This window comes from Schistocerca cancellata, chromosome 3 (genome assembly GCF_023864275.1).
Source record: "Schistocerca cancellata isolate TAMUIC-IGC-003103 chromosome 3, iqSchCanc2.1, whole genome shotgun sequence".
In the NCBI taxonomy this organism is placed as follows: domain Eukaryota; kingdom Metazoa; phylum Arthropoda; class Insecta; order Orthoptera; family Acrididae; genus Schistocerca; species Schistocerca cancellata.
This window is the reverse complement of record NC_064628.1, coordinates 456344660-456365236: the sequence shown is the minus strand read 5'-3', so window position 1 is coordinate 456365236 and position 20577 is coordinate 456344660.

Here is a 20577-nt window from a genome sequence, read left to right as displayed (position 1 = left end):
AGGCGGAATATGGGGAACCAGCCCGAATTTGCCGAGGCACATGGAAAACCGCCTCGACACTAATCCGACGGGCGCATTCGTGCCGGGGACCGGCGCTCCTTCCCGCCCGGAAAGCCGTGCGTTAGACTGCACGGCCAACTGGGCGGGCTTACTACTACTATTACTACTACAATACCATAATCTTCTTGCCCATAACACCGCCAATGGGCGTTTGGGAGCCTTCGTTTGGCAAACGTGTGTGTCACAGCATCAAAGTCTAGTTGCCTTGCCAAATTATACTTATTGTTAGTTACCAAGGTCCCCAAATCTGCAAGACGTAGTTGATGCATAGTTGCTCTGAGGCCGTTTTAAATGCAAGCCAGTGTGCTGAATGACTTTTCTGATCGAGATACAACCAAGGAAGAATTTAAAAGATGGGCATAGCTACACATACCATTGGAAATAAGCTTCAAATTTTAAACTCTTGCATTTTGTTCAAGAGATCTAGTTGTTTCCATGAAATGCATTCAAAGTTTGAAGTATGAATAATTTTCAAATATTTAATTTCTTCCTCTAGATCTGTTGTGACATCAGTATAGTATTAACTGATAAATAACATGCATACCTCAGCGACCTGATCGTGAGTCATCTTTGGTTCCCATAAAAACCCAAATATTTCATCTATAATCTTCATTGTTCCACATAAGTTTTTCCAAGTTAGACACTAGATTGTCAATGACGACTTGAAAATGTTTATCTCACATAAATCATCTCAATTTGCATCTGTCACTTCATACCTGGTTTCATCATGAAATGATTTCCTTTTCTTAGTGCGCACCTCTGGAAATTCAGAATCGGTACTAACTCCACTAGCAGCAACTTAACATTCAGGGAAATGATGTCCCAATTTTCGCGGAGATATCTTATTTAATAAGCTCTCAAGTTGTCTTACCTCAGCACCAATGGTAATATTTCGGGCTTGTAGTAATTTGATTGTGTAGTCAGTTGGTACCAACTTTGGCCGAATTGATGCCACTGTTGTAAATCTTGTCTACGTGAGTTGCAGTTTTCCAGCGTCAACCCGAACACTCCAACCGGTGTCAGGCGTGGACTACAATGATCTTCCAGCATGGTGTTTCAGAATTTTCCATCGATGTGGGATGCAACTGAACAGCTTGTAAAGAAGCTGAATCACTCCAAGAAAAGTATTTGCTTCATGACAACTCTCAGCTGCATGTACGCCACATAAGGCATTGAGAAGCACTTAGAGAGAGTATTGCAAAAGGATTCCACTAAGGAAAATGTGCCTGAACTCTTTTATAAGACGTTCTAATAGTACAAAACTTTGCCCGCAGCTTTCGCTGTTATGAACTGACTGTTTCATAAGTATTGATCGAATATAGTGTGCACTAGCAACTCCTGTTTTCTGATTACGATCTACGTATTCCAGCGTCGTTCATTTATTTCTTGTTTATCAGTTTCCTTATTGGAGAAAGTGTAATGCAGGACGAATGTTTGATCTTTCAACATGATTTGAATGAGAAGTTGCCTCAACAAAAATAGAGCAATACTTTTCATTTTCTCCCTGTTCTAAGATGGCACGTCTGACGTGACGGGCAGAACTAGAAATAAATTCATTCAGAGTGTCACTTGAAAGATATTACACTTGTAAATCCTTACCAGATTCTTGTCCGTCTCTGATCTTGCTAATGTGTTTTGCGAGAACTGGATCGTAGTGACTCAAGAGCTCTAATGTGAGGAAATTTCCGTTATTTGGATCTCCAATTTACTGAGATGTACCTCTGAAGACCAAGCATTTTTGATCAATAAATAATGTTATACCAAGTAACCTGAGGCTTCCCATGTAAGTTACCTAACATTACGTCTTTACTGCAGCATTAGCATGGCCAATGTACTCTTCCAGGTCATTTCATTTTTTCACGTTTACAATTCTTACGGAACAGCTATAAACACATAGATATATTTAATTTTGTATTTATTCTCGAGTGCAAAATATTTTTTATGTATTATTTCTTACGAAATCACCTTATGATGAAATCATAAGCGTCTTATCGTTGAATGTTGTCGGCAATCCTACCATATTATAACGACGGTTCTCAGGTATCTCCATGTACATTTGTTAGGGAAATGTTATGGCAGATTTTCCAACAACATACACTGAAGAGCCAAAGAAACTGGTACACTTGCCTGAAATCGTGTAGGGCCCCCGTGAGCACGGAAGTGCTGCAACACGACGTGGCATGGACTCGACTTATGGTTGAAGTAGTGCTAGAGGGAACTGACGTCATGAATCCTGCAGGGCTGTCCATAAATCCATAAGAGTAGGAGTGGAGATCTCTTCTGAACAGCACGTTGGAAGGCATCCCAGATATGCTCAATAATGTTCAGATCTGGGGAGTTTAGTGGTCAGCGAAAGTGTTCAAACTCAGGAGAGTGTCCTTGGAGCCACTCTGTAGCAATTCTGGATCTATGGTTTGCCACATTGTTCTGCTGGAATTGCCCAAGTCCATCAGAAAGCACAATAGACATGAATAGATGCAGGTGATCAGAGAGGATGCTTACGTACGTGTCGCCTATCAGAGTCGTGTCTAGATGTATCAGGGGTCCCATATCACTCCAACTGCATACGCTCTACACTATTACAGAGCATCCACCCGCTTGAACAGTCCCCTGCTGACATGCAGCGTCCTTGGATTCAAGAGGTTGTCTCCATACCCGTAAACGCCCATCCGCTCGATACAATCTGAAACGAGACTCGTCCGACCAGGTAAAATGTTTCCAGTCATCAAGAATCCAATGTCGTTGTTGACGGTCACAGGCGAGGCGTAAAGCTTTGTGTCGTTGAGTCGTCAAGGGTATCATATCGATGATGTTCCGTTAAATGGTTCGCACGCTGACACTTGTTGATGGCGCAGCACTGAAATCTGCAGCAATTTGCGGAAGAGTTGCACTTCTGACATCTGGAACTATTGTCTTCAGTTGTTGCTGGTCCCGTTCTTGCAGGATATTTTTACGACCTCAGCAATATCAGATATTTCATGTTTTAGCGGATCCCTGATGTTCATGGTACACTCGTGAAATAGTCGTATAGGAAAATCCCCACTTCATCACTACCTCGGAGATGCTGTGTCCCATCGGTCGTGCTCCAACTATAACACCACGTTGAAACTCATTAAAAATCTTGTTAACCTGCCACTGTAGCAGCAGTAACCGATCTAACAACTGCGCCAGACACTTATTGTCTAATATAGGCGTTACCCACTGCAGCGCCGTATTCTGCTGTTTACGTATCTCTGTATTTGAATACGTATGACTATACCAGTTTCTTTTGCGCTTCAGTGTATAAATAAATCGCAGTTTAAACTCCGTTACAAGAAGGTTATAGTGCACAATGTCAAAGAAAAATTTTGCATTCAAGATGAAGCACGAACTAAAATTGCATACATCTGGCCTGTAAGAACAATAGTGAAGAACTGAAGTGAAAATCGAGACCTAAATTGGCTATCCTGGCGCTAAGTTAGCGTTCTATTTACTGTATGATACAAAATTTATTTTACGATAACAGTTTGATATTTATCAAGTGAGCATGGAGGGTCCGAACCCTTGAGGGGATTGAGCCCCACATCAGACCTTGGCCCCAGGGTATTTGCCCCCATGCAAGCCTATACTCGTCATGACATACTATCCACAAGTTCATCAAGGCACTGTTGGTACAGATTGTCCCACTCCTCAACAGCATTTCGGCGTAGACCCCTCAGAGTGGTTGGTGGGTCACGTCGTCCATAAACAGCCCCTTTTAAATCTATCCCAGGCATGTTCCACAGGGTTCACATCTGGAGAACATGCTGGTCACTCTAGTCGAGCGATTTCTTCATCCTGAAGGAAGTCATTCACAAAATGTGCACAATGGGAGCGCGAATTGTCGTCCATGAAGACGAATGCCTCGCCAATATGCTGCCAATATAGTTGCGCTATCGGCATTCACGTATCCTACGGCCATTGCGGTGCCTTCCATGACCACCAGCGGCGTACGTCGGCTCCATATAATGCCATCCCAAAACAATAGGGTACCTCCACCTCGCCGCACTCGCTGGACAGTGTGTCTAAGGCGTGAAGCCTGGCCGGGTTGCCTCCTAACACGTCTCCGACGATTGTCTGGTTGAAGGCATATCCGACATTCACCGGTGAAGAGAACGTGATGCCAATGCTGATCAGCCCATTCGGCATGTTATTGGGCTCATTTGTACTGCGCTCCATGGTGTCACGGTTGCAAAGATGGACCTCACCATGGATGTCGGGAGTGAAGTTGCGCATCTTGCAGCCTATTGTGCACAGTGTAAATCGTAACACGACGTCCTGTGGTTGCACGAAAACCTTTATTCAGCATGGTGGTGTTTCTGTCAGGGTTCCTCTGAGCCATAATCCGTAGGTAACAGTCATCCACTGCAGTAGTAACCCTTGGGTGGCCTGAGCGAGGCATGTCATCCACAGTTCCTGGCTCTCTGTATCTCCTCCATATCTGAACAACATCACTTTGGTTCACTCTGAGACGCCTGGACACTTCTCTTGTTGAGAGCCCATCCTGGCACAAGTAACAATGCGGACACAATCGAACCGCGGTATTGACCGTACGCGATCGAACCGCGGTGTTGACCGTCTAGGCATTGTTGAACTACAGAGAACACGAGCCGTGTACCTCCTTCCTGGTGGAATGACTGGAACTGATCAGCTGTTGGACACCCTCCGTCTAATAGGTGCTGCTCATGCCAAGTTGTTTACATCTTTGGGTGGCTGTAGTGACGTGTCAGAACAGTCAAAGGGACTGTGTCTGTGATACAATATCGGCAGTCAACGTCTGTCTTCAGGAGTTCCGGGAACTGGGATGATGCTAGACTTTTTCTTTGATGTGTGTATTTTTGGAACATTTCTGTTCTGATTCATAGTTATATCATTTTTTGAATATAATGCTGACTAGGCACAGATGTTGCAATGACGAGAATATATTGTTGAACTATTTGAACAAACACGAAAATCGTCTTTCATGTCTTTCCATTCTGAAATAGGATTGCTTTTTAAAGATATCACAGGGTTTGACAAGTAAAGAGATACTTCGTCTCTTTGCTGTGTTTCCTTTTTCTTTTTGCGGCCGTGTGTTAGCTGTTTATGATGTTTCCAAATGTCGTATTTCTGTGTTACCATAGATGAAGCAGTATCTTCCTCTGATACACTTGCAGAGTGCTTTGTTGCTCATAAACCACACTTTCGGGCAGCGCTTAAATTATAAATGTTTCGGTTGTTGAGCCATACAACAAGGCTTCGCCCGTCCCTTGCACCCCCCCCCCCCCCTCCAATCACCCACCCATAGACCTCACATGTTTCAGATCTTTGAAAATTTGTGACAGACCTTACAATGATTGATAATTTTAAACTAAATTCTGTTTTGAATACCAGGTTTTTAAAAATAATTTCTTACAATCAAAACAATAAAACCACAAGATATAATTTCGATATGTACCAACCACAAATTCGGAATATACACTGATGGAAAAAATCGCAACACCAAGAAGGAGTTGTGCGACCCAAACGAAAGTTGGTAAGCGTTTTTCTACGCCTGAAAGATGATGTCTATTCCACTTCCACGCCAGTCGCATAAAAGTGGCGCTAGTAGCTCCACTGTGACGATGCAAATCAAGTTTGCTTTAAACACAATGAAAGGGTCGCGAACGTTAATTACCTTTGAGACTGGACGTAGTGAGTTAATGTTAGTTGAGAATGCCTTTAAGGCGACAAAGGGGCCGTTATCAACACCTCATGGTTTGAGAGAGATCGCATAATAGGGCTATGAGAAGCTGGATGTTCGTTCTGCGATACTGCGGAAATACTTGGCAGTAATGTAGCCAGTGTACAAGACTGTCGGCAGCGGTGATCACGAGAACGTACAGTCGGGAGAAGACCGGGCTCCACACGGCCACGTGGCACTACCGAAAGGTAAGACAACTGTGCTAAGCGTACGGTTCTGGCTCCAGATCACCGCCATTTGCAATCTCAGTGGTGTCAAGAGAGAGCTCATTGCAGCACAGGTTGGAGAGCTGTTGTGTTTTCTGATGAAAGCTGGTTCTGCCTCGGTGCCAGTGATAGCCGTGTGTTGGTTAGAATGAGGCCAGTTGAGCGTCTGCAACTTGTCTGTGTGCTAGACTCAATGTACCTACACCTGGGGCTGTGGTGTAGGGTGCGATTTCGTATGACAGCAGGAGCACTCTTGCGATTATTCCACCATAACCGCAAATTTGTACGGCAGTCTGGTAATTCGGCCTGTTGTGCTGGTACCCATGAAAAGTATTCCAGGCGGTGTTTTCCAACAGGATAACACTTGCCTCAATATCGCTGTTGAAACCCAACACGCTGTACAGTGTATCGACATGTTGCCTTGGTATGATCGATCACCAGAACTGTCTCCAATCGAGCAGTTTTTGGACATCATCGGACGACAACTCCGGTATCATCCACAAACCAACCGGCCCTGTTTCGACCAACCAAGTGCAAGAGGCATGGAACTCCACCCCACAAACTGATATTCGGAAACTGTAAAACACAATCGATGCACGTTTACATGCTTCATTCAACATTGTTGCACCTATAGCGCTTATTAATGTACCAGCATCTAAAACGGCTTATGTGGCGCTTACATTAACCTGTTATCTTGCAATTTAAATCACTTAAATATGTCACCTACGCAAATACCGAAATATCCTTTACATTAATTATTTTTTTGGTGTTGCGATTTGCCGGCCGGTGTGACCGAGCGGTTCTAGGCGCTACAGTCTGGAACCGCACGACCGCTACGGTCACAGGTTCGAATCCTGCCTCGGGCATGGGTGTGTGTGATGTCCTTAGGTTAGTTAGGTTTAAGTAGTTCTAAGTTCTAGGAGACTGATGACCTCAGAAGTTAAGTCCCATAGTGCTCAGAGCCATTTGAACCATTTTTTGTTGCGATTTGTTTTCCTCAGAGTAATTCAAGTTATGTTTGTTGTCCTGTTGACTTCTGGGGTCGCTGGCAGTCGTAAAAAAGAAAGACAGTCGACGCGAAGTTTACCAAGTGTACCGATCACAGCTTCGGAACGGACCTCAACTTATCTTGGGTATACTCTACACACACACACACACACACACACACACACACACACACAGTACCTCACCTCAAGCCCCTAGTCATCGCATCACGTTGGTCACCCATGGTCGCGTCCACTGGCGCAGGCGCAGTGAAAAATTGTTGTTAGCTTGCGATTTAATAAACGTGTACTATTTTAAACCTCCGGTGCTCACTTGTTTCACTAAATCTACGATGCCTTCTTGTACCAGTGAGTTAAAAAAATTCTCTGGGAGGTGTCGAAACGCCGTTCTGGCGCGTTCCGGCCGAAATTAAGCCCTACTTTCGAGTTTTTGTCTGGCTCGTCCGCATGCTGCTGGAACCTGAAAAGGCAGGTTTCTGAACCTTGGTTCCATTAGAGTAGTAATGAATGTATGATAATTTAATTCCGTTAACTCACACCTCTTCTTCAACTCTCTCAATAAAACGCCCAAATTGCTTTCTTTGACATTTGGTGAGACTGGTGTGATACTATTAAGTTTAATGCAATTTTGTCATATGATGACATGATGGAGACCGTGGCTGTTGTTTGAAGACAAATGTTGATGGTGTTGGACGAATGTTATGAAAACACACTCCAGACCGACTTTTCACGTAAGTCACATGCAATGATAATCTGTAACGCAACCATCTGTGTGTGGCATGTTTATAATTATGTATTATTTATATTTTAGGACAATTAATCTGTAAAAACCACGCCACATGTTATAAAGAAAGCGTGTAATCCGTTTGAGGATGAATCACAACGATTCGAAACCGGTAACGGTACCCTTTGAATAAAGGAATTGAAAGTAAATTTGTGGCTGGTTGCTGCCCCAACACCATCAACTATTAAGTTTCGTTGACCAAAATTAGTCATTGGTGTAACTTTGTACATTACAACGTACTTTTGTCTAGAAACTTCTCCTGTGCATATTCAAGAGGCTTTAATGAAGCTGTAAGTTGGTTGTTTCCATCTCTACAGTGTCTGGCATGTGAAGTGGTGAAACACTATCAATTACTGTTTCATATATCGCTTTTCTCAAATGTAAGAAGCATTCAAACATGAGAAAGTATGAATCGTACCTTGTTTTAACATCAGCACACAAGCAAACAGTCACTCATTCATTGTTTGCATATGCACATAAAATCTTTTTACATAAGTACTTTTCTTTCGATACCGAGAGTGGCCGCTCTGCAAAATTTTGCCAGTGTGCTACAATGTGGTGGGCTATAGTCTTTCGACTTAATGTGTAGTAATCGTAACTAAGTTAACTATATTAATTTTATGAAAATAAACAGAACTGTTTGAATACATAAATAAATTTTATAATTTGTAGCTTAACATTTCGGGAATAAAATGAAATTAAAAAAATTGTATTTGGAACTGACGACTGAATTTTGTTCTGAAGAAAAAAAAAAGGAAAAGATAGTGTCAGTGGTAATTGGACTAGAGACGCCAAATTCCCAGTGGGTTCACTTGACGCCCCCCCCCCCCCCTCGAAACTTCCATTTATTTTTATCTACCACAGACACTGTAGTGAGCTATGCTGCGGCTTGCATTGGTGCTGTTTGTAGGTTTCCGTCCTCTGTTGGAGGCTAGACCGTATCGTCTAGCTGACATGGTTGTGGTTGTTTCTCTTCTTCTCATGTTGACTGGCGCCACTTGGTTTCGCAAGCGTTGCCTGTCCGCTAGTGGCAACAGCGGCTGTTATCGATGTGTAGTAACTGTGGTCCTATCTTTGGGGCGACGTCATTGTTCTTCCAGATCGTGTCAGTGTGCAGTTCGGTTGGTGACTCAGGAGGACCCAGATCCACACAGTGCAAGAACAAGCCGGGACTGCTGGCGGTGTGCATGGACTGCCAGATCGAACGCACGACCTCGTTGTAAATCGGATCCTGCAAGTTTTCAGTTGAGTGCATTTGGATTCGAGTAGAGAAACCTCCAGCATTGTGAGATCTTGCGATTATCCAGTGACTTGGGTTCGTGTTGCTGCTCATAGTGTTGCTGAGGCGAAGAGCAGCGAGTGGAGTGCTTGGGGAAGGAGAATCTGATTAGCTTTCCTGGACCTATAATTACTATTTATTGCGTTCAGCTTGTTACTATTTGTCAAGTTCAATCAGCGGTGTTTTTCCTGCCTCGTGGCCGCTAACGCCAAGTTACCTTCCCTGGTGGTTAGTGTATGTAAAGGCAGTGTACGTTTATCTCGCCTTGCCGCTGCTGACCGGTGAGGCGCGTAGTTTTGACTGTTTTCTTGAATGTAGGTTGGTTTGCGATTCTTCTACTCTGGTGGTAATGATTCCTTTCTCGTTCTGGGCGCTCTAAGCACAGTATTCTGAGGGCAGAGTCCAGACCGCCGGTTCCGGCTTTGGCGTTTTTTTTTTTTTTCATTTGGTTTATTGGGCGTCAGGTGGCCTCAGCAAGATTATCATTAGTCATTCGCTAGACTGCCACTAGCCCGAGTTATCATCTTGTGAAGTGAATGCATCTCTTGGCTGCCTATCTCACCGCTACTGAAAGTATTTTCTGCGGGACCTACTCAGAGGTCGATTCCAGGTGCAACGTCTGTGACTGACCCTTGTGTTTTGTTATTGTATTTGCTGTTTTATTGTATGTTTCTAAATTTTTTATATAATTGCCATTCTTGGTGTTACAGTAGATTTAAATGATTGTGCTACCAAGTTTACCATCATTTGGTCTCACCTGTTTGGTGATCAGTTGCCTGTCTTTTTAAATTAACCTTGCTGTTGCACTGCTGTTTTAAAGTATGTTTGTAAACTTTTTTAATAATTGCCGTTCTTGGCGTTAAAGGCTTTCAGCCGTGACTGTGGTTACTTGCCTTAAAATTCTAATTGGGATCACATTGGCTTGTTTTTAAGACATTATTTGCTGTGTCTGTATTTTATGCTCATTTGGTAAACTGTAACCTACTGAAAGCACTATTAATTACATAGGTGTTTATTCCTTCATTAATAACGTGTATCTTTGTTTATTGTTGAGCCTGGAATCACCATTTTAAAATAAATGTGTGTAATTGCAAATGGGAACCAACAGTAACTGATTACGGACCTGTCCACAATCGTAACTGAACCCTGCGTTCTCTTGACGGCCACTACGTTTCAGTCAGCTTCAGGCTGGGTGGAGACAAGACAAGTTGTGCAGGGGGTGAATCCCAAGTGCTGACCACGACGCCTCACAGCCGCTTGTTACTGTGCTGGTTCCTAACATAGAACTAGGCTAGTTTTTTATTTAATTTTTTATATTTTTTTCATTTTTCTTTGTTTCTTTTTTGCATGAAAATAAAACTTGACAGATATAAATTCCTCTATTTCAGTACTCAAAACAGTTTTTATTCTCTAAGAAGAACACAATGAAAAAAGGCTCCAGAGAAAGGAAAAGAAGCAAAACTAACTAATTCCTTGACTAGTAAAGACAAGGTACAAATAATTTACAAATAAAGCATAAAGCTCGATAATGTGGAAACCTCTGCCACTTCCAATGTGCTTTCACCATACACACACACAAAAAAGTTTTACATAACCTAGGTTCCGAGAGTTTCGGAACCAGTACAGAAAACTGGCATAGAGATCAAAATAAACATCATTTCCGCCCTTCTATTGCAGATATTGCCCAGATATTGCATGTTGTACCACCATAAGCGAGACCTTCAGAGGTGGTGGTCCAGATTGCTGTACACACCTGTATCTCTCTTGCGTTGATGCTTGCCTGTATTCGTCGTGGCATACTATCCACAACTTCATCAAGGCACTGTTGGTCCAGATTGTCCCGCTCCTCAACGGTGATTCGGCATAGATCCCTCACAGTGGTTGGTGGGTCACGTCGTCCATAAACAGCCTTTTTCGATCTATCCCAGGCGTGTTAGATAGGGCTCACGTCTGGAGAAGATGCTGGCCACTCTAGTCAAGCGATGTCACTATCCAGAAGGAAATCATTCACGAGATGTGCACTATGGGAGCGCGAATTGTGGTCCATGAAGCCGAATGCCTCGCCAATATGCTGCCGATATGGTTGCACTATCGGTCGGAGGATGTCATTCACGTATCGTACAGCCATTACGGCGTCTTCCATGACCCCTAGTGGCATAAGTCGGCCCCACATAATGCCACCCAAAACATCAGGGAACCTCCACCTTGCAGCACTCGCTGGACAGTGTATCTAAGGCGTTAAGCCTGATCGGATTGCCTCCAAACACGTCTCCGACGATTGTCTGACTGAAAGTGTATCCGACACTCATTGGTGAAGAGAACGTGATGCCAATCCTGAGCGATCCATTCGGAATGTTGTTGGGCCCATCTGCACCACGCTGCACGGTGTGGACCACCCCATGGACGTCGGGAGTGAAGTTGCGCATCTTGCAGCTTATTGCGCACAGTTTTAGTCGTAACACGATGTCCTGTGGCTGTACGAAAAGCATTATTCAAGAACGTGGTGTTGCTGTCAGTGTTCCTTCATGCCATAATCCGTAGGCAGCGGTCATCCACTGCAGTCGTAGTCGTTCAGCGTCCTGAGTGAGGCATGTCATCGATAGTTCCTGTCTCTCTGTATCTCTTCCATGTCCGAATAACATCGCTTTGGTTCACTCCAAGACACTTCACTTGTTGAGAGCCCTTCCTGGCACAAAGTAACAGTGCGGACGCAATCGAACCGCCGTATTGACCGTCTAGGCACGATTGAACTACAGACAACACGAGCCGTGTACCTCCTTCCTGGAGGAATGACTGGAACTGATCGGCTTTGGACCCCCTCGGTCTAATTTGCGCTGCTCATGCATGGTTGTTTACATCTTTGGGTGGGTTTAGTGACATCTCTGAAGAGTCAAAGGGACTGTGTCTGTGATACGATATCCACAGTCAACGTCTATCTTCAGGAGTTCTGGGAACCGGAGTGATGCAAAACTTTTTCGATTTGTGTATATTTGCGAAAAACGCGGGGTCGAGATCGTTGCACATCCGACCACATAGTGGGAATTGTGTGCGAGGAGCCGTACGATCGAATTCATCTTCGTCCATGGGAACACAGAAAAGTCCAGACAGAGAAGATACTGAACTGAGAAAGCAGCTTCAGCTGGTCGGGTAAGAAAAGCTGGTATTCGCCCGATTGCAGTGCCAGTGTACTCGTCTGCAGGAGAGAAGCCTGTGTGGCAATGAGTCAGGTCGATGACACGTGTCGCTAAGACCAGTCAGACTAACTGTAAGACCAATAGAGGGGATGGTATTGTGAATGACACTATACCACGATGAGGCGACTTCCATCGGAAAGACAGGGACACTAACGTGAAAGCACACTGTTTTTCAGGATATCAAGGGCACGACCATTTCAAATGAGGAGAGGGATGATTGTGTTCCCTAACGAGAAATCAAAGATCTGGTGGTAATGTGTGTCACTGATGAAATGTCGGCTCCCAGAAGACTCATTATAATATAAACTTTAGAGCTGCTACGAAATGCCATGGACTGTGTAGCTCGAATACAAACATTACGCCGTATAAACAATACTGAAGCCTTCAGTTTGATATTGGCAAGACCCATCCCTCCAAGGGGAAGGAACCTCTTTACCACTTTATACCAGAGTCAAAAAATACGACTTTTCCTATGGAAACGGCCGTATAATTGCATAAATTTGGGCGTAATCATCGCGGGGAGTGAGAATATTTTTGCGACATAGTTTACTTTACTGAAAATGTAGGAATATAACAAGGAGCCCCCTGAGTGCGAGGTCGCAAAAAGCCAACGATATCTAGGACATTCAAGGCGCCACGTATTGTCTACCATGCAACCGCAGTATTAGCTGCTAATGGAAATTTTGGGTGGGACTGACGGTATCCAATGGTGAGCATAGTATGAGGCTATAAAATGCAGTGGAACTACATAGTCGACGAGTAACCCACAATAGTGCTACGGTGCTAGTGGTGTCGATACAAAGCAGAGCAGTGGCAACGATAAGCAAAGCAAACATTGCATTCTATCTACAGCATCAGTTGCCGAAGTTGTCATTTCGTCAGAAAGGAACCCAAGGAATTTCTCAGAGTGCAAAGAAGTGGCCGATGATATATTAGCGTTTCTGCAAGATGACTCAGCGGATTATGTGGTTTTGCATACACTAGACTGTGTGGTGAAAGTACATGAGGGGCTCAAAGACGACGATACGTCCTTAACAAGTGAGTCTGATATTGAAGCAGTGTCGAGCCCTGTAGGTCATAATTCTTGTCGGACAGTGAACTACAAATCTCGTCTCCAGTGTAACGTAGTAAAGGACAATCGTTGTCTAAGAGGCGGATGCTAAAACATAATTACCTACATTGAAGACCATCCGCAGGATAGTTAAACAACAGTATGTGAACATATTTCGTAAGTACGCAGCAGTTTGACCATGTAGCGTATAAGAAAAACTATGGATATTCCAGGGAGAACAAAGCGCACTAGTTCCTGGTATATGCGTGTTTCAAGGATGCTCCATTCAATTTAGAGGAAGTGCATGATATTGACCTGCTGCGTTATGCACATCAAATTGCGCGCGACGTAGATTATAGTGATTTCAAGGGAAGCAGTGGATGGCTACATACCTTTAAACAGTGAAACAAATTTAGAAAACGTAAGATAACGAAAGTTCAAACAAAGCGCCAACTTGACGATGCACAGCAAACTGCAGAATCGTCGGGAAAATTTGTAGATGAGATAAATAAAATTATCCCATCGTTCAGTAAGGACGTTGTTTTCAGAACTGATCAATCGGGCTTTGAAGAAGATGGTTCAAATGGCTCTAAGCGCTATGGGACTTAACATCTGAAGTCATCAGTCCCCTAGACTTAGAACTACTTAAACCTGACTAACCTAAGGACAGCACACACATCCACGCCCGAGGCAGGATTAGAATCTGCGACCGTAGCAGCACCGTGGTTCCAGACTGAAGCGCCTAGAACCGCTCGGTCACAGCGGCCAGCACTTTGAAGAGGAAATTCATGTGAAAGGAACCATGGAAATTGGAGGTACCAAGAGAGTTGTATGAAGGTCACCTAACATCAATGCCTTAACGCATTAGTTTAAAATTATGTAGACTGTTAATCTGGATAGTAAATTGGGTGGAAAGTGCTGCGAGAATTTGGAGATGCTCTGCCCCCCACGATTCTTTCTCGTGCTTGTGGTCTTGCAAGGGCAGTGGGGAATATTTACGTTACACCTAGTAAGAATGGGAAAATGGGCGTAAGAGAACCGCAAGTATGGTATGGGCCCTGCTTTTGGCACTGGCTGGTTGAAATAACTTTTGCACCGCGCCCGCAACCGGATAATATGATATAACAAGGTCAATTTATCCTGTAGGAAACAGCAGGATTTTGATCGCACCCTGTGTCCTTCCATTTCTTGTCTCTTTAACTGAAGGAACTTCGTCTCAACATGGCGGACATCCATAATCCCTAAGAGAGCTTGTGTGGCACCTTCATAAAGTTGTCTCAAGACGGAATAATAAAATTCCTAGGTCAGAAGGATAAACGTCATGCGAACGGAATCTACGGGCCCAAACCAAACGATGATCTCGAGGGAATGGTTCTTTAAGAGAGATGTGCTCAACATCCAGCGGAGGCGATACAGTTTTCCTGGGTCTGGCACATGGTTTAAGGTTACAGTTGCGCCACAGTGATCAGTGAAACAAGTTCAAAGATGTGAAAATTATTAGACTCAAGGTTGTCATTTTTCTTAAAATGGACACATTTTATAGTTTAGAAGCATTTATTCGCCAAATGAGAATACATTAATACTTCATGTGCATGCCTTTATTCCTAATGAGTAATTCAATATGTCCTGGCATTGTTTCTATGAGCCTTGTTCATGAATTTTTGAAATCTTCATCATGATGCCATAGTAGGGGTAAGTTCCTATGGGACCAAACTGCTGAGGTCATCGATTCCTAGGATTACACACTACTTAATCTAACTTAAACTAACATACGCTAAGGACAACATACACACCAATGGCCGAGGGAGGACTCGAACCTCCGACGGGGCGAGCTGTGCAAACTGTGACAAAGCGCCTATATCGTGCGGCTAACCCGTGCGGTATGATGCCATATTTGGATCAGTTTCTCGATGAGTTGCAGTCTTGTTGTAATAAGATCTTTGCAAGTGACTTAGCTTTATGGTAAGGTGCACCATTGTCCATGAACACAGTTATCATCGGGAAACCATTCCTTCACCTGAGATAAAAGCCTCTTTTCCAGAAATTTGCTGTACTGAGTTTGATTCATAGTGCATTACACAATGTAGATGCAGCCAACACCCTTTTATGACACGACACGCATCACCATAACAGATATGGGATGTTTTACGATTTGCACCGTACAGAACTCAGAGAACTCTCCTTCGACAATTCCTCAGACATACTAGCTGCTTTCTTCATACATGGAGAGTACAGACTAGTCAGAAAATCAGACTGGAAGAAAGAAAAAAAAAACAATTTAATCATAAAAACTCCATCATTTCAGATGTTATATGCTCGTATGAACAGAAGAAGAAAAGAAAATTTCTCCCTATCTGTTTTCAATATTTTGTTGAAAACAAATATTCATCTTTCAAAAGAAAAAAAAACGAAAAAGAAATTTTCACATACAAATTCTCAGTTGGTTTAAATAAAGTTTCTCCAGTCGTCTCCAAATGGATTTCTAGCTTCATTAGCCCATTTAAATCTCGTTGCACTCCTTGCAGGGGTAGGTTTTACTTTTTTACGTGGACGATGAGTTGGAAGCCTTGCACTAGTAAGCTTTCTGCGGACTGTGGAGGTACAAACATTGAATCCAAAGTTCTCCAGTACCTTGAACAAATCTTGGCTGGTAGCTCTTCTGTTGGTTTTTCGTCCTCTGGGTAAGATGGCGTCGAGTTCTAGGGGACAGTTTGCTCTTACGTCCACAGTTCCCTCACTGTGCGTGATTGAAATTAAGGCCACATTTCGCTACCTGGCAAATGCGGCTTACAGATTTTTTTGAAATTTGTGACTTGTTTGCCATTTTTCACTGTGAATACTGTTTTTCTTCAAGTAACAGTTTTATAGTAGTGACTTTTTTTGGCGACAGATCACTTTTCCGACCCATAACCAACAAATATCTGGCAAACGAACGAATTATTGATAATAAAGGAAGTATTTCTTTATGTTTCAAATTCAAGTAGAGAGACTCATTAATTATTCTTTGATGATACATTAAACATAAGCGCACCTGAAGTGCGTACCAGCTGAATTAAACTGGGTCCAAAATACAATTGACTTCTTGACTGCACACCACTGTCAATAGCAAAGGCAAATTTTGTCACATAGGTGTAATTAAGTGAAAATGCTAATATCATATGGCTGAATGATTCCAGAGTGAGAGACACTAGCTTTTCGCTTTGAGTTTAGTAATTTTGACACCTCTGTAGGTAGCACGTGAATCACTAACAGTTGTCCACATAAAGAATCAGAGAGATTCGAATCTGCTGCCGTAAACAGCCGTAAAATGTGTGTATGTGACGAGAGTGGGATAGTGACAGATCCATATATGACGTATTTGCGAATAGTGCACCAAATCTTCTAGTTTCTTACTGAAATTAAAATTGAGCTCTGATCCACAGGACGCCAAACGCAATTAAAATCACTGCCTAACAGAAGTTCCTGCAGAGTTTTACGAAATAAATAAAGTATATCCTCTTTGTAAAAACGCGCTAGATCTGTGAAATGGCCAGATACGCAAGGGGCATAAAGAAGAATTAAAGTATGGTCACAAAATGCGCAGCCTATCCCTCGTCCGATATCAAGAACTTCGAAATCAGTCACTGGAATTCTCGTTCTGTAAAATAACGCACTACCCGTAGACACCCTGACGAGCCAAAGAAACTGGTACACCTGTCTAATACCGTGTAGAGCCGCCGCGAGCACGCAGAAGTACCGCATCACGACGTGGCATGGACTCGACTAATGTCTCAAGTAGTGCTGGACGGAACTGACACCATGAATCCTGCAGGGCTATCCATAAATCCGTAAGAGTACAAGGGGGTGGAGATCTCTTCTGAACAGCACGTTGCAAGGCATCCCAGATATGCTCAATAATGTTCATGTCTGGGGAGTTTGGTGGCCAGCGGAAGCGTTTAAACTCAGAACAGTGTTCCTGGAGCCACTCTGCAGCAATTCTGGACGTGTAGGGTATCGCATTGTCCTGCTGGTATTGCCCAACTCCGTTGGAATGCACAATGGACATGAATGGATGTAGGTGACCAGACAGGACGCTTAAGTACGTGTCACCTGTCACAGTCGTATCTAAACGTATCAGGACTCCCATATCACTCCAACTGCATACGCTCCTCACTCTTACAGAGCCTCCACAAGCTTGAACAATCCGCTGCTGACATGCTGGGTCCATTCATTCATGGGGTTGTGTCCATACCCGTAAACATTCATCTGCTCGATACAATTTTACACGAGACTCGTCCGACCAGGCAACATGTTTCCAGTCATCAACAGTGCAATGTCGGTGTTGACGGGCCCAGGCGAAGCGTAAAACTTTGTGTCCTGCAGTCATCAAGCGTACACCAGTGGGCCTACGGCCCCGAAAGCCCTTATCGATGATGTTTCGTTGAACAGTTTGCACGCTGACACTTGTTGATGGCCCACCACTGAAATCTGAAGCAATTTGCGGAAGGGTTGCACTTCTGTCACGGTGAACGATTCTCTTAGTTGTCGTTGGTCCCGATCTTGCAGGATCTTTTTCCGGCCGCAACGATGGCAGAGATTTGATGTTTTACCGGATTCCTGATATTCACTGTACATTCGTGAAATGATCGTACGGGAAAATCACCACTTCATCGCTACCTCGGAGATGCTGTGTCCTATCGCTCGTGAGCCGACTGTAGCACCATGTTCAAATTCACTTATATCTTGATAACCTGCCGTTGTAGCAGCAGTAACCGATCTAACAACTGCGCCAGACTCTTGTTGTCTTATACAGACGTTGCCGACCGCAGTGTCGTATTCTGCCTGTTTACATACTGAATACCCATGCCCATACCAGTTTCTTTGGCGCTTTAGTGTAGTTCAGGAGGCACAATAATGAAAGTAAAAAATCTGGGAATAGAAAAATGGTCAAATAACAGTCCTTGCAGAAGTATCACGTCTGTGCTTGAAACGTAAATAAATTGTCGGAGCACCGCAAGTCTAAATCGAAAGTAATTCTGTTCACATTCAAGGTAACGAAGATACAGATCTGCATCTAGTTATTACCAAAACAATTATGTTGATTACTTGCAAGTGACCTTTAAAGTCGTGTTTCACACACAGTCCATGGCATAGTCAACGGATGAATCTGAATGTAAAGTGTTCTGCATCTACATCTACATCTACATCTACATTTATACTCCGCAAGCCACCCAACGGTGTGTGGCGGAGGGCACTTTACGTGCCACTGTCATTACCTCCCTTTCCTGTTTCAGTCGTGTATGGTTCGCGGGATGAACGACTGCCGGAAAGCCTCCGTGCGCGCTCGAATCTCTCTAATTTTACATTCGTGATCTCATCGGGAGGTATAAGTAGGGGGAAGCAATATATTCGATACCTCATCCAGAAATGCACCCTCTCGAAACCTGGAAAGCAAGCTACACCGCGATGCAGAGCGCCTCTCTTGCATAGTCTGCCACTTGAGTTTGCTAAACATCTCCGTAACGCTATCACGGTTACCAAATAACCCTGTGACGAAACGCGCCGCTCTTCTTTGGATCTTCTCTATCTCCTCTGTCAACCCGACCTGGTACGGATCCCACACTGATGAGCAATACTCAGGGATAGGTCGAACGAGTGTTTTGTAAGCCACCTCCTTTGTTGATGGACTACATTTTCTAAGGACTCTCCCAATGAATCTCAACCTGGCACCCGCCTTACCAACAATTAATTTTATATGATCGTTCCACTTTGTTCTGCTATCATATAATCATACAATAAAGGCTCCTTCTTTCTATGTATTCGCAACACATTACATTTGTCTATGTTAAGGGTCAGTTGCCACTCCCTGCACCAAGTGCCTATCCGCTGCAGATCTTTCTGCATTTCGCTGCAATTTTCTAATGCTGCAACTTCTCTATATACTGCAGCATCATCCACGAAAAGCCGCATGGAACTTCCGAAGTCAAGGAAAATGGCATGTACCTGGGAGCCTGTATGTAATATTTTCTGGGTCTCATGTACAAATAAAGCGAATTGGGTCTCACACGATCGCTGTTTCCGGAATCCATGTTGATTCCTACAGAGTAGATTCTGGGTTTCCAGAAATGACGTGATACGCGAGCAAAAAACATGTTCTAAAATTCTACAACAGACCGATGTCAGAGATATAGGCGTATAGTTTTGCGCATCTGCTCGACGACCCTTCTGGAAAACTGGAACTACCTATGCTCTTTTCCAATCATTTGGAACCTTCCGTTCCTCTAGAGACTTGCGGTACACAGCTGTTAGAAGGGGGGCAAGTTCTTTCGCGTACTCTGTGTAGAATCGAACTGGTATGCCGTCATGTCCAGTGGACTTTCCTCTGTTGAGTGATTTCAGTTGCTTTTCTATTCCTTGAACACTTATTTCGATGTCAGCCATTTTGTCGTTCGTGTGAGGATTTAGAGTAGGAACTGCAGTGCGGTCTTCCTCTGTGAAACAACTTTGGAAAATGGTGTTTAGTATTGCAGCTTTACTCGTGTCATCCTCTGTTTCAATGCCATTATCGTCCCAGAGTGTCTGGATATGCTGTTTCGATCCTCTTACTGATTTAACGTAAGACCAGAACTTCCTAGGATTTTCTGTCAAGTCGGTACATAAAATTTTACTTTCGAATTCACTGAACGCTTCACGCATAGCCTTCCTCTACGCTAACTTTGACATCGTTTAGCTTCCGTTTGTCTGAGAGGTTTTGGCTGCGTTTAAATTTGCAGTGAAGCTCTCTCTGCTTTTGCAGTAGTTTCCTAACTTTGTTGTTGAACCACGGTGTGTTTTTCCCGTCCCTCACAGTTTTACTCGGCACGTACCTGCCTAAAACGCATTTTACGATTGCCTTGAACTTTTTCCATAAACACTCAACATTGTCAGTGTCGGAACAGAAATTTTAGTTTTGATCTGTTAGGTAGTCTGAAATCTGCCTCCTATTACTCTTGTTAAACAGATAAACCTTCCTCCCTTTTTTATATTCCTATTTTCTTCCATATTCAGGGATGCTGCAACGGCCTTATGATCACTGATTCCCTGTTCTGCATTAACAGAGTCGAAAAGTTCGGGTGTGTTTGTTATCAGTAGGTCCAAGATGTTATCTCCACGAGTCAGTTCTCTGTTTTATTGCTCGAGGTAATTTTCGGATGAGCTCTCTCTTCCACCCTCTTCTGTTTTTTTCCTATTTTTGCGTAGCAGCACGCACAGATTGAAAACGTAGTTTGTTGCGACCTTGT